This window comes from Scleropages formosus, chromosome 9, assembly GCF_900964775.1.
Source record: "Scleropages formosus chromosome 9, fSclFor1.1, whole genome shotgun sequence".
In the NCBI taxonomy this organism is placed as follows: domain Eukaryota; kingdom Metazoa; phylum Chordata; class Actinopteri; order Osteoglossiformes; family Osteoglossidae; genus Scleropages; species Scleropages formosus.
The window spans coordinates 28,794,534-28,808,129 of record NC_041814.1 but is presented as its reverse complement, the minus strand read 5'-3'; the positions used below and the strand labels follow the sequence as shown (position 1 = coordinate 28,808,129).

Sequence of the window (13,596 nt, the reverse complement as noted above, 5' to 3'; positions counted from 1 at the left end):
CACACCCTTGCCATTAAAACAGTGACACACTGGGATGAAATATTGAGGAAACTGAATGATAAATTGCACTTACAATACCACTGAAAAACAAAACAGACAATCTGAACTTCAAGTCAGCTTGACTAGAGCAGTGACGACCTTAATGTCCAGTAGGGAAGTGAACAGTTACACATTCCAGAGGCGAGGTGCAGCTCAAGAGCTTGCATGCCGATTAAAGTGTTGGTGAAATACAGCCAGACACGTCATTAAACGTCAATATTTAGGTTGTCTGCAGAAACTGCAGTTGGGCATTAGAGCATTTACCACATTTGTGAATAATCACTGCCCCTAGAAGAGCACAAACCATGTTTTACATTAGGTTCCCCTAACATTGCCACATCATAAAGTTAAACTGAGTAAAACTTTGATGGGACAAGCACAGTGGCACAGCTGGGCTTCAGCTTCATTTGCTGGATATCCCAGCAGGCATAATAGCAAGAAATAAAATGGATGATGGAATAAAAAGCTGCAGGTTCAAACCTCAATTTAACAATCAGCTATCATACAGTCAAAACTACCCTTACCAAAACAAACAGATAAAGCCGCAGTATAATGCTGTAAATAAATGGCCCTGTTAAAGAATCAATTACATAGCAGAAGTAACAAAACTTTCCATATCAATAGCCAAGAGTTGGGGGCACATGGTTCATTTCAAATTGTAAATAGTGCACAATTCTGACTGCAAAACTGCAGAAAATCCAGAAGAACGAGTCCTTTACAGAGAATGTGCGACAGGTCCAGCACAGCTGACATACCACCGCTTTGAAGGCAGGACGACCTTTCACTGTACCGCTCTAACGAACCTCCACCACGTCGCACCAGCCGTCCACTTTCACAGAACTCCCGGAGAGCAAGCTACAGAACTATTCTTGTTACAAATGAGAGTTTATTTCTTTCACTGAAATGCTTATTGGTTTTTCCCCATTATATGACCAGACTCTTCAGCAAGGTTATCCAAGTGAAGGATATTTGAGCTGGAACATCCAAATGCTGCTCAATTCCTGTACAAACTGAGCCTCATTGTTTACGCATACATTTATTCATTTAGCTGACACTTCTCCAAAGCCATTTACAATGGTTTACCTGTTTATTCACCTGGGTAATTGTACTAGGGAAACTGAGGTTAAGCACCATTCTCAAGGGTACTATAGTAGGAGGTGGGATTTAAACCTGGGTCTATCAACTGGAAGGCAGCAGTGTTAACTATGCTACCTGCTGCTCCTGTCTACTTTTCCGATTCAAAAATAACCTGCACCACAGCCAAACAGCACGCAGACAAGAAGAAAACTGTCAAGTAGGAAATGCAGCGGGCCACACAGTCCTGGAATTGGACCTATAAGCTGAAGTGACCTATTAAATCCATCTAGGGAAAAATAAACACCAAAAAAAAACCAAAACCTTTTTTTTTAATCTAGAGAAAACAAAAACCAGTCAATATGGGGTCATGTTGTCACTGGTTACTGCTCCTGCCTGTCAGATACACTTAAGAAAATGATTTTCAATCTCATCTCGCTGTTGAATAAAACCTACCCAGAACTGGCTTTCTAAAGATGTTTTTAGAGTCAGACATTTCACAGAAAGCAGCACCACGGGTTGACTGGATATCCATCGACTAGAAATCTATTGCCTTGATTTTGCAAATAAAATCCAGGCTTTTCAGATATACAGCAAGTCAGCACCTTTTCTTTAGAAACAAGTATGAATCCTCCCTTGGGTGCCATTGCATTATTTCTTACATCCACAGGGACCTACAAATCTCAACTCTGATAACAGGAGATGAAGGCAAGCGAGTATCACCCATCATGCCAATCGATGGCAGAGTTGTTTGCAGCTTCAATGTCAAATTGAGCGATGGAGTGATTGAAGGACATTAACTGCTAAATCTATGTTGAACCTCTGGTCACCCACAGCGTGGCTGCAGGTTTGCCCATCGCATACATATAGGATGTGTGAAACTGCAATGCCCTTTACTGCATCTGCAGCTCTCTGAAGCAGAGCAGAACTGATATGCAACAGACACCCCAGCTTGTTTATCCACAGCAAGGGCAAAAACTTCTTCATACAATTACATGGACACAGTGACAAGAGATACTGCTGTACACACAATGACATGCAGCAAGTTTCCACTGACGTAGCGAAGACCTGACTAGTGAAAAAGGGAACAGCTGTACTCAGTGGAGATGGGATCATTCTCAATTGTAGTTATGAGGTGCTGAATTGTGAAGAAAAAAATATAGGCAAGGATTCCTCAAAAGCTGCACTGTGGCCTGTGAACGAAAAGCGCCGTTCTCTAAAAATGTCCTCAAGCGGCTCAGTCTGACTTTTGTCATCTGGTGCTGAGAAATTGCTGCCGTTTCACTCCCTTGTGAAAAGCAGTATGGGTCTGTGTGCACAGCTTACGGTTCAGTGTGTACCTGTGTGCCAAGCAATTCAACACTGTGTCAGAGCCTTGCTACATACAATTTTTCAGTTTTCTGCTTCATTGCCTATAAAACTAAGGTTCAAGAACAGAAACCGAACTGTCCATACAGATAAACTCGAGAGCTTGCACTGAGCTAAAGTGTCACTTTATTTTTTACTACTTATAAACAAAACCGCGTTATCTATCACCTGTGTATACTTTCTGTCACAAGGCCAGTCCATTTACTAACAAACGATTAACCTAATGGGGGGGTGGTTCTGTGTGTAATACAAGGAGAAACAGTTATGATAAAGGAAAAGTGATTGTACACAGTTAAGATACTGAATACTAGGCTAAAAAAAAAACCATGCCTTTTAATTACCCTTCAGTAGGATAGACAGCGACTTTTGACTGCAGTCTCTCTCAGCCACTGACCTTAACTTTTGCTTTTAATAAAAGTGCTGCAGAAGTTGGCATATTGGCTAGGACCACCGCCCTGGACTAAAAGGGCCCAGATTTGAATCTCCAAATGCATCAAACATGGTACTTATCCTTAAGTTGCTTTAGAGCAAACGAGTAGCTAAATGAATAAATACTAATGATACTACGACTCTGGACATTTTTTAGTATCACCTTCTTTCCAGCCTCTGTCACTGTGCCACCTCTGCTGAACACTCCACACATAACTGAAAAAGTATTCACCACCAGCTACTCCAGTGTGGGAACTATGGGTAACCAACATACCCGAGATCCGTAACAGCTTGTTTACAGTACCATGTAGAACTGTACAACAGCTCCAAACATCCACCCATCACACAATCATTTATCCAGACATTCCCATAGTAAGGGCAATCTAGAATCGCCAACTCACCTGAAGCATCTCTTCAGCACAAGGGAGGAAACTAATATAAACTCCAAAAAGTCTGAGCAGGTATTAGACCCATATCTGAACCTACAGCAAACTTATTAAACCTAAACTCTGGTTTGAGAGGGACCCTGACTTCCAAAAACGTTTTATAATTACAACTTACACTTTCATTAAGTGCACCTTAATATACGAGTTACTTCCTATAGTTGTGAAAAAACTTGTTTCTTCACGACTCAGGAAAGTACATAAAGTGTGACATGACCACAAACCTCTCTCTCATACCAAGTCCATATGACAAAGTACAAAACTTTATTATTACTTAATACAGCTGTTGCCAGAAACAGCACAGACCACACACTCACACACCCATCAGTTGATGACTGGACCTGTGGGAGGGCTCGAGCACCAGGTGTGGCCATTCAACTCTTGAGATTATTATTAAAGGAAACTCCAGGGACTGAATGTTCTGCCGCTGGAGGTTTTCGGTTCAGGCCAGTGATTTTTGTGACTTTTTCATCACCCGGTAGGGTCGTCTTTTCCTTGCCCATTCTACTTTAAAGCCAACACACTTTTTTCCCTTTTAGTTATCCAAGCTTTGATTTGTGTTCCGTTAGATTTGTTATCATGGCTCGCAGATCTAATATGTTCTGAAAGAACACCCACAGCTCCTTTATACCTAATTACTTCTTGAACCAGGCACACCCTGCTGTGTCACATTCATATTACACCCACAGATTTTGTCAACAATTGTGACTGTGACCTGCAAATCATGTAGCTGAGGGGAGAGTAACGACACTCAGGCAGTAACTAGCCAAATGACCCAATTATTCATTGGTGGTTAATCAATATATCAATAAACCACATTATGAGTGAGGAGGAGACCAGGCGGAAAGCTGATAAGCAACATGACAGTGATGACAGGTTTTCCTAGATTTACTTTTCTACTTTCTACTGTTCAGAAGTCGCCCCCCCCGCCAAAATCATACTACCATTATAAATGCAAAAAAAAAAAAAATAAAAATTCTGGAACATCAAGACAATACAACCCCCTACACTTTACCCTAAACCCTGTGTCAACTGTTCACTGACCAAACCCAAAAATCAGCCTGCAAACCATACTTATAATCGCTCAATGGAAAGTTACAGGTCTTACAAAGCAACTGCTAAGTTGTGCCATTATAACAAGTGCTAACTACTTAAGTTTAGCCTTGTTTATATAATCAGCTGACATATTTGGTTTAGTATAGTGAATCTGTGATCAAGAAGGCATTACAGTGTTTCATATATAAATAAATAGTAATTCTGTTTACAATCAGTTCTCAGGAACACATTACACTTGTAAATTGGCATATCAATGTACTTGTAAAAGTTATTTTCATAAAGCAATTCATTTTTTTCATTTTCAAGGAATTCATTTTCATTTTAATATTTTCCTAAGGCACCAGCCTGTTAACCAATGAGTGGTTTGTGTGCATAGGGTAAATATCCTCCTGAGAGCCAACCATTCATTTCTGTCCACTCTAGAGGACATCTTTTCAAGTTCATCTCAAAAACCATGTATAGAGTACATTCTATGTTCATAATCCCAGTGATATAGTCAAGCATCTTTTTACTGGCTCTCAGGAGGATATACAGGGTAGTAAACTACAGGTCTTGGGCACCATCATGGTAGGCTCTGCAATTTTATGGACACAACTGTCCGTAGCCAGGAATGTGAAAAAACCTCTACAAGACAAAGTTTTTCACAAAATTGAGTAATGTATGGACATATTTCATAACATCATTCAACCATTCCGATCTTTTGGCTTCAGGAAACATCAAAACTGACCTCACAAGAATGCTGAAAACTTGAGTGACGGTCAGCCCGGAAAAATGTCACCAATCCTAAGGAGTCTGTAACTGTGCCATTGTATCCTGGTCACTGGTCTTTGTACAGTTCTTTCACCAAGGTAGACACCAAAAACAAGCAAAACCTGACACACATTGAACCAAGTCATCCAAGAACTAGAAAAAAAATATGCATCACAAAAAGCAGAGACAGCGGGACTCAAATTTGAAATTTAATATTTTTTATAATTTGCATATCAAAGTGTGGCCCTCTTTGGTAACTTTACTCAACCATTCAATTACTGAGTAATGTTTTGGCTTCAGTCACAAGAGTCACCCTAACCCAGACCAAGGTGAACCAGCTGTCTGGTGACATTAGCATCTGCAGAGAACACTGATGCTAGAAAGGGACCTCAGGAACTTGCAGTCGCAGCACATTAGGACAGTCATCTAGGTTGCAGGTGAGCTGAAGACTACACCACTGAAAATGGGTCAAACACTATGAACATTTGAGATGATTATGATCTGTAGGTACCATAGTGGTTAGAGCCATCGCCTTCAGACTCAAAGGGCTCAAAGTCTGAATCCTGACTCCTGCCGGAAAACCCTTAAGCAAGGGTTCAGGAAAAAAATTTTAAAAAAAGTTATGCTGCTCTATAAATGAGTAAACTGTAGATAGCTTAACACTCTTTTGGAGAGAAGCATCATGTAAATTAATAACGTAAATCTAAGATCCACCACAACTGGAGAAAGGAACCAACAGTACCCACAAAACTCTGCAGTACCCCATCCTACGGATTCTGTAAGGATTTTTATTCAAAACAAAAAACATAACTGTTCAGCCCATCTCAACCACCTGGACAATTAACAAATTACTGAGTCAAAGTGAACAAGGAACCACACTGGCCTTTGTATTATACTTATTCAACAGAAAGTACAAAACTTGAGTTCAGAAGTTCCCTTGTAAGAGCAAAACCAAAAAACAAAACAAGAGAAGTGTGCGAAACCAAAAGAATGTCATTCAGAAGAAGCAGATGGGGGAAATCCAGAGTATAGTCACGAACAACACACCTTAGCATTACTCAACAAACATGTAGCTTTTTCTTAATATTCACCTCAAATCACACGCAACAAGACTAGAATGATGGCAAAACTAGAAGATCACTGTATATAAGAAGTCTGTAGCCGTGCATCATACCTCAGACACGTTTTTGACTGCGTGGTGTAGTTGTTTAAACACAGTGCACACAGTAAACAAACAACATACAACAGACACAGGTTCCAAACCAGATTCTACCCAAACCAGCAAAGGCCTCCAGAAACATCCACAGAAGGGGACTCGTGCCCGAACAATAATAAACCGACAGTGTCCGGTGGGTCTCATTTTGTGATGCAAGTAGTAAAAAGTATTTCATAGTATTTTTTTAAATGTAGATTTGTTTTACCAGATTACACAAGAAAGACATACTTTCTTGAGTCTTCATATTGCATTCATTAGGGTACAGCTGGTAGTACAGTGGTTAGAGCGGCTGTCTTTGGACTCAAAGGTAACAGGTTCAATTCCCACCTTCAGCTGTGGTACCCTCGAGCATGGTACTTACCCTAAATTGCTAAGTTACCAAGCTGTTAAATGGGTAAATAATTGTAAGTCACTTTGGACAAAAGCATCATCTTAATGAGTAAATCTATGTAAATTATTAACAGATATGATATATCCCTTCTTGTGGATTACCACTAGCAGAAACTAAGGCCAGAGTGGCAGAGTCATTAACCACAACATTGTTTATTTGAATCCCACTTCCTGCTGCAAGAGCTTCAATGAAGGTACCTGCCTAACCTACTCCAGCAAGTATACACCGCAATTTAAAAGCAGTGTACATTTTAATAGCATAACCTTGAACAAAGAGAGCAGTTACAGAAGAAGTTATTACTAAGTCAGTTGTCAGTGAAAATGAAAACTCTACAGAACGTGGTTTGGTGTGTGTGTGTGTCAGTCATTTTCACACCAGAAACTGCAGTGTATGAGGAGCCAATGAAGGACGGTTCTTTAATCATTAATAATGTGCTTATGATGCGGCAATTAAAACTTCGTGTTTTGCAATTACATTCGACAACATTGTGTTCGGCCTATTAAAGATTATATGAATATCGAGGGAAGTGAACGAAATGTAACGTTTTATACTATAGACGTGACGACGAAGCGCCGGAACCTGGGCCGGCTGAGAGAGATATTTATTTTTTGCCAAACTGAATTTATATCTACACGCACTATACGTCTACTGCTGATTCGACGTTAAAACAACACGTTTATTCAATCATACGGTTACGGCATTGAAAGGACTCGGAGCCGGAGCGTGAAGCCGACTTCCAGCCTAAATTTACCGCTGAGGAACGAATCGTACCTGAGAAAAGCGCCTCGACGACCGCCGGAGAATTTGCTCTCTTCTCACCTCGGCCTCTCGCGCACCCGCCGCCTCTGACGTCACCCAAACGCTCTGCGTAAGGCATTTGGGAACGCCTCCCGCAAGCGCAACGGTCCTCGGTGTCACGTGACAAACTTTCTCACCGGTTCGGCCGCTCGCATTGGCACACACGCCCGCTTACGTCACGTCCACTGGCTTTGCCTACGGCCCACGGCGACGAAACACACGCACACAAAGACACACACGCCGGAACGACGGGGCAGCTGTCACGCTGCTGTGCCGAGCCGGGCCTTAGTGACTTAAGAAGGAGGTAATGTGAGAGGACTTCTGGTGGACATCTCCCGGAGCGTACCATCGCGGTCACAAGCGTGTCCTTCTCGGCCGTTGCTACGCAACGCGGGGCCAAACCAAAACAATGAGAGCAAAAATCAACGGTGATTCTATACACACCGTCCTGGAGACAGTGTGTGTAACCCGGGGCGTGACAGCTCGATAAGCCACTCGTGGCTCAGGCACACAGGATGCATGACGTACGGCTTGGGGCCCCGCGGTGGGGTAAATAACGGGGTAAAAAGGGGTTCAAACGCCGCTGCCCACCCGATTGGTTACACATTCCGAGATACTAGTTTACCAGCACAAAGAAGTGTCCCTCGGCACGCGCACAACACGAACGGCAAGAGCTACACACTTAAGAGTTCTGTGCTTTGACCACCAAACATCTGGAAGAATTGTGCCGCCGACCAGTTGCATCATCAACACGCGGAGAGAACACGAGGGACCAGGGCCAAGCGCGCGCGAGCTAAGTCTGGTGGCCCACGGCTGCCTGGCTCAGCTGGTCCACCGCAACGTAACGTTAAGTAGGGAGCGCGTCGATACGCGCAGCACAAGCGCACCTCGTCTCGAGCAGAGCAGCCCCTTGGCCCCATCCAACTTGTCAGTGAGTCAGTCTGGCGGCGCACGAGGACCGCCGGGGGCGAGAGACAGAGAGAAGCGGACACAGGCCGCGGAGCTGCTCACCTGCCGTCGCTCCGACTCTCTCTCTCTCTCACACACACACACCGCTGGAGGCTGCTGGTGTCACTCCTTGTACGACTCCTCTCGCCTCAGCTCTGCCGCAGATCAGTCGCGCTGCCTCGACTCGCAGCTGTTGGAACGGCCGTGACGTCACTTCCGGCAACAAATAGAGTGGCGAGAGAACTTAACTAGAGAGCGTTCTGGAAATTTCTACATCGGGGAGCGACGTTTTCTAACCGTGTTGATTGCACGGCACTCTCACTCTCTCTCACACGGACACGAAAAAACAAACTATAGGGTTTTGTGTGAAATTGCCCGACCGGAAAGATGTAGAAAGTTCTATTACCATGGTGATGGGTTTTTGACCAACCCATTTAGTCCTGCAACATTTAGGTACAGTATTTTAACTGAGATACACACAGCGGTGTGTCCTGACCGTGAGACAACTGGGAGTGTACTGCTTACAGTTGCTGCTTTCATACCCAAAGGTTGTAGGTTCAAATCCCACTGCCAGCTGTAGTACCCTTGAGCAAGATGCTTACATGTGACTCCCATGGAAATTACTCAACTGTATGATTCATTGAAGGGGTAAATAACTAAGCAGCTGAACACTATTACTCCTTGTTTTGAGAAAAGCATCAGGTAAATGAGAAAATGCAATTAATCATAAATTCCTTATACACCAGTAGCTTAGGGGTTTGCTGAATGTTGGAGTGGGGGTGCGGTGGCGCAGTGGGTTAGACCTTGGTCCTGCTGTCCGGTGGGTTTGGGGTTCGAGTCCCGCTTGGGGTGCCTTGCGACGGACTGGCGTCCCGTCCTGGGTGTGTCCCCTCCCCCTCCGGCCTTACGCCCTGTGTTACCGGGTAGGCTCCGTGACCCCGTATGGGACAAGCGGTTCTGAAAGTGTGTGTGTGTGTGTGTGTGTGTGTATATATAGTTGTTTTGGTTACTCTCCGCACAGTACAGGTGGTACACATGATTTCACGTGTATTACTTTTGTCAGAGAGCTAGTAGCATGGTTGTTATAGGTGTTGCCTTTGGAGCTGGAGATTGTGGGTTCAATCTCTGACTAGTACTCTTGAGTAAGTTCTAAATTGCTCCTCTAAAATACCCAGCTGTATGAGTAGATGAATAATTATAAGCTTGTGATAAATTTAATTTTAAGCTTGTAAGTTGCGTTGGAGAAAAAATGTCACCTAAATTAAAAAAAATATATGTCAGAAGTTTTTAATTCCTCTTGTGAAACGGGGAATAACTAGGTTATTCCGCTTGGCAGTTTACATCATAAATATATAAATGTATCTGTGCGCTTGCGTGATGAGGCTTAACGTGCTCTCACTTCTGGAACTCAACAATATATCCCATCTCAACACCTGATATTATATCCCAGATATCTAAATGTGCTAAAAATTTGAGTTACAGTAAATAACGTGAGCAACACAAGATTGCAATATTACACAATATCATGACCAGATCCTGTTTGATCATTCCTTTAGCATTTTTTTTTTTGCGAGTGATGTTGACCATGCAAGATAAATAATGGGCTACATTTTACTCTACAAGTATTTTTAAATATGTTCTTGACACATTAACCATTTTCAGCGTGTGATTTTGCTATTATTTACATTACACTCTTCTCTAAAGCAACACACAGTGTGGGATTTCTACACTAAGGTATTAATTTACACAGAAGAACCTTTTTAGCATATTATTTCAGAGTATCTTAATTAAGGCATTACAGCAAGAATAGGACTCAAACCCATGTCACTTCTGTGAAAACCAGTTGCCTTAACCCATCTCTTTAAACAGGGACATACACCCAGTCCAGAGTAACCCAGGTGGGACTCGAACCCACAATCCCCAGCTCCGGAGGCTGATGCCTTATCCATTAGGCCACTGGGTTAATCTCTTGCTTATGTTTTACGTTTCCTGTAATTTATAGAGTAGAATTTTAATTTGTGCATTTCATTCCTGACCATTTTGCCTTTTGCTATATTACCTAGAATCTTTCAAATTATCAGTTAAAAAAAAAAAAATCTCAGCAATTTTCTTTATTGTATCAGTCTCTGTTTATCAGGTCTGTGTTACACACTTTAACACACCCTGCACTATAACTGTAATAATTAATGTTTCCCAAGTTTGCCACCTAAGGTTGAAAGATCTCAGTCCCATCTTTCTGCTTTTATTCGGACCAAGAAGAGCGAGAAGAGTGGCCATGACTTCAGCTGTTTTTAACCTTTGGCTATTTCTACCGGTTCCAAATATCCCTCCAAACATTTCTCTGGAGTGAAGTGTATTTGTACATGGCTTTTTGAAAACACAATGTAACGAATTTATTACATAACAAAACACGAAGTTCATGTGTGAACATGTCAGATTTCATCATGTGAGTTATCATCAAGTGTGTGAGACATGTTATCGCAAAGCCTAAAGGAGAAGGCATCAGGGTGGGGGGGCTGAGGAGCATGTGTTTCGATCCCAGCTGTGCTGTAGCTTTCCTCTCTTTTAAATCATCAGGCACGGAGAAGTAAGCAGGGCCCCATCGCCTCCTTCCCTTCGCTCATTTGTAGGCATTACAGGACATACAGGGTAAGCGTTTACCCACATCTCACATTAAAAGATGTAGCTGAAATCTCTGCATCCTAGAGCCCTTGAATTCAGGCACCAAACAAACTGCAAGACATGGGTTGCAGGTAAAAAGTTCTACATTCAAACCCCCTGCCTTCTGTAATACCCTTGGCCATGGTACTTACTCTAAATTTCTACAGTGACGATTAGTCATCTGAATAAATCAATAAATCACTGTTTGTTTGGAGAAAAGCATTAGCAAAAACTCATAGAGCAACAAATTATCTGTAAGTCTCAGCCTGAGCTGAGTGGTAAAATAACAGCCCTGGGTGTGGGAAGTTGTGGGTTTGAGCCCCCTTTGGGTTACAGTGTCGTTTTCTACTATCAACAACTGTTATTCCAGTGCAGGGAAGCTGTGCTCTGAGTTTGCTTTTAGACATTTTATTGATTCAGTCCAAATGTTAAGTTTAATTTATTAACCATCTTGTTTCTCAGGGTTGTGTTCAGTCCACCATTGAGCGAGTCAGAACCTCTCAGAGTGCGTATAACTGATATGCCCATCCGGGTGGAGGTCATCGCTCCTTTAACGCTGTCCGGTAATCGGATGCCGACCACACCAGCTCCAGGTGGGCGGTATCAATACCTCTTACCTGCTCTTCATTACATCTCTCAGCCAGATGCTGCTCCAGCTCTTACAGCAACTCCACTAGTGTGAGGTGATCGCTGATCGTCTGGAAGGTTCTCTGTCTCCGACCATGTAATAAACCCTAACAAGTCCAGTTGTACTGTGGAGCGTTGCATATGGAGCTCAGGAAAGGTTCACGCTGACCTGTCTGGGCTAAAGAGATTAAAATATATGGGATATAAGGTATACAGCCATTATTATAGGTATGGGGACTATCGTATTTCTTCATTGCTGTTTTACTATATAAATATAAAAGAGCTTGTCCCAAAGTAACTTAATGATAATTTTGATTTGAACATTAATCCATTTACAGTTATTCACCCATTTATACGTTCGCTGTCGATAACTGCTTGAGGAGAACATTAAAACTCCACATAGACAGAGCCACATTGAAACCCGGGCCTGAAACACCGCAGGATCTGTGAGGCACCAGGGCTACATCGCCATGCTCCCCGCACCTATGTTGAACTTAGCACATTTTTTATTTTGCTCACGCAGTGGTAATATTAGGTGTCATCGATATTAATCCAGTGCATTTATTGAGAATTTAAAGAATGATAAAAGCGAAACATGTTGCGTATGTAAAAATCACGGTACAAGCCTCACGTTCACCGATCAACCAACGGACAAGGACTCACAACATTTGGCATCCCAAAAAGGGACAAAGCATAAAAGAAAAATACGCTGAAGGTTCGACAAGCATTAATGCACAGGACACTGGTGGTACTGGCCAGTTCAGATGCTTTTCAGCAGCCCTTCTTCCCAATGCTCATTTTTCTCTGCTCTCATTGGGTCGCAGATCAGTAGACTCAAGGAACCGACCGCTGCCAAATTGATCATCGCAGTGACTGCTACCAGAAATTGTGGTGCACTAGCTTTCCCCTCCCAGTGCCGTCCAGGGTTGCAGTACCACTGGTGCCCTTTCACAGGGTACAAAATGATTTTCTGAGGGAAGGGTGTCCATTAAGTGTGCCTGCCTGTCACTGTCAGGACTGTCCCGTCCGTGTCAGCCTTTAAATCCAGGCTTAAGACTTACATGTTCACTCTGGCATATCAGTGACCAGTGTAATTCCTGTTTGTTGTGTCTTTTTTCCTTTGAATAAAACTCTATGATCTCATTAACGGGCAGCGTGGTGGCACAGTGCGTAGCGCTGCTGTCTCATAGCATGTAGGTGGTGCAAGAGGATGTGGGTTCAAACCCTGCTCTGTCTTTGTGGAGTCTATGTGGGTTTCCTCTGGGGGCTCTGGTTTCTTCCCCCAGTCCAAAGACATGCTGTTCAGGTTCACCCATAGTGTGTGTGTTCCACTGATGTATGGATGAGTGACCCAGTGTAAGTCACTGCAGTGAATAAGGTGTGTGGGCTGATAACACTACATAGAGCTCATTGGAAGTGGCTTTGAAGAAAGTGTCTGATCGATAAATAAATGCAAGTCATTGGTTTCTAACAATTTCTTTCTCGCTGAGCCTTGTTTTCTTATGATAAGACCTGAGGGAGCTGGTCGACCGTGATATCAGACCCCATGTTGACTGAAGCTGATAACCGCCTGCCATGACTGATGAGTCAGTTGGCAGTTTTGCCTCTGTGGCCAATAAGGTTACTTACAGCATTAGTAACTGTATGGATACTGTAGTAATTTAATCTATAGGCAACTCTGTTTTATCTTTGTCTACTTGTCTAATGCCTTCGTTCAGCGCTGTGTCACTGTGTGAGAAGAGCGCTCTATAAAACTCAATTGAATTAAATTGAATGAAGAGTGAGCACAGTCCAGC

General features: G+C 42.8%; 1 protein-coding gene and 1 non-coding gene across 5 annotated transcripts in view; both read right to left on the bottom strand.

The window, feature by feature from the left end:
- dnajb6b (DnaJ heat shock protein family (Hsp40) member B6b) overlaps positions 1-8,736 on the bottom strand; it is a 34,445-nt gene extending 25,709 nt beyond the window's left edge. For 2 of the 4 annotated variants that reach the window (XM_029254705.1, XM_018756858.1), the window contains exon 1: positions 7,538-7,635. The gene's annotated coding sequence lies outside the window, so the exon portion shown is untranslated. Of the gene's footprint in view, positions 1-7,537; positions 7,636-8,451; positions 8,535-8,575 lie in introns of those variants that run through there. The other 2 variants (XM_029254706.1, XM_029254707.1) reach the window with 2 other exon arrangements.
- Positions 8,737-10,402: 1,666 nt separating this feature from the next.
- On the bottom strand, positions 10,403-10,475 carry trnar-ccg (transfer RNA arginine (anticodon CCG)). The gene has a single exon. It is a non-coding gene; the product is annotated as a tRNA-Arg (tRNA).
- Between the last annotated feature and the right edge of the window lie 3,121 nt (positions 10,476-13,596).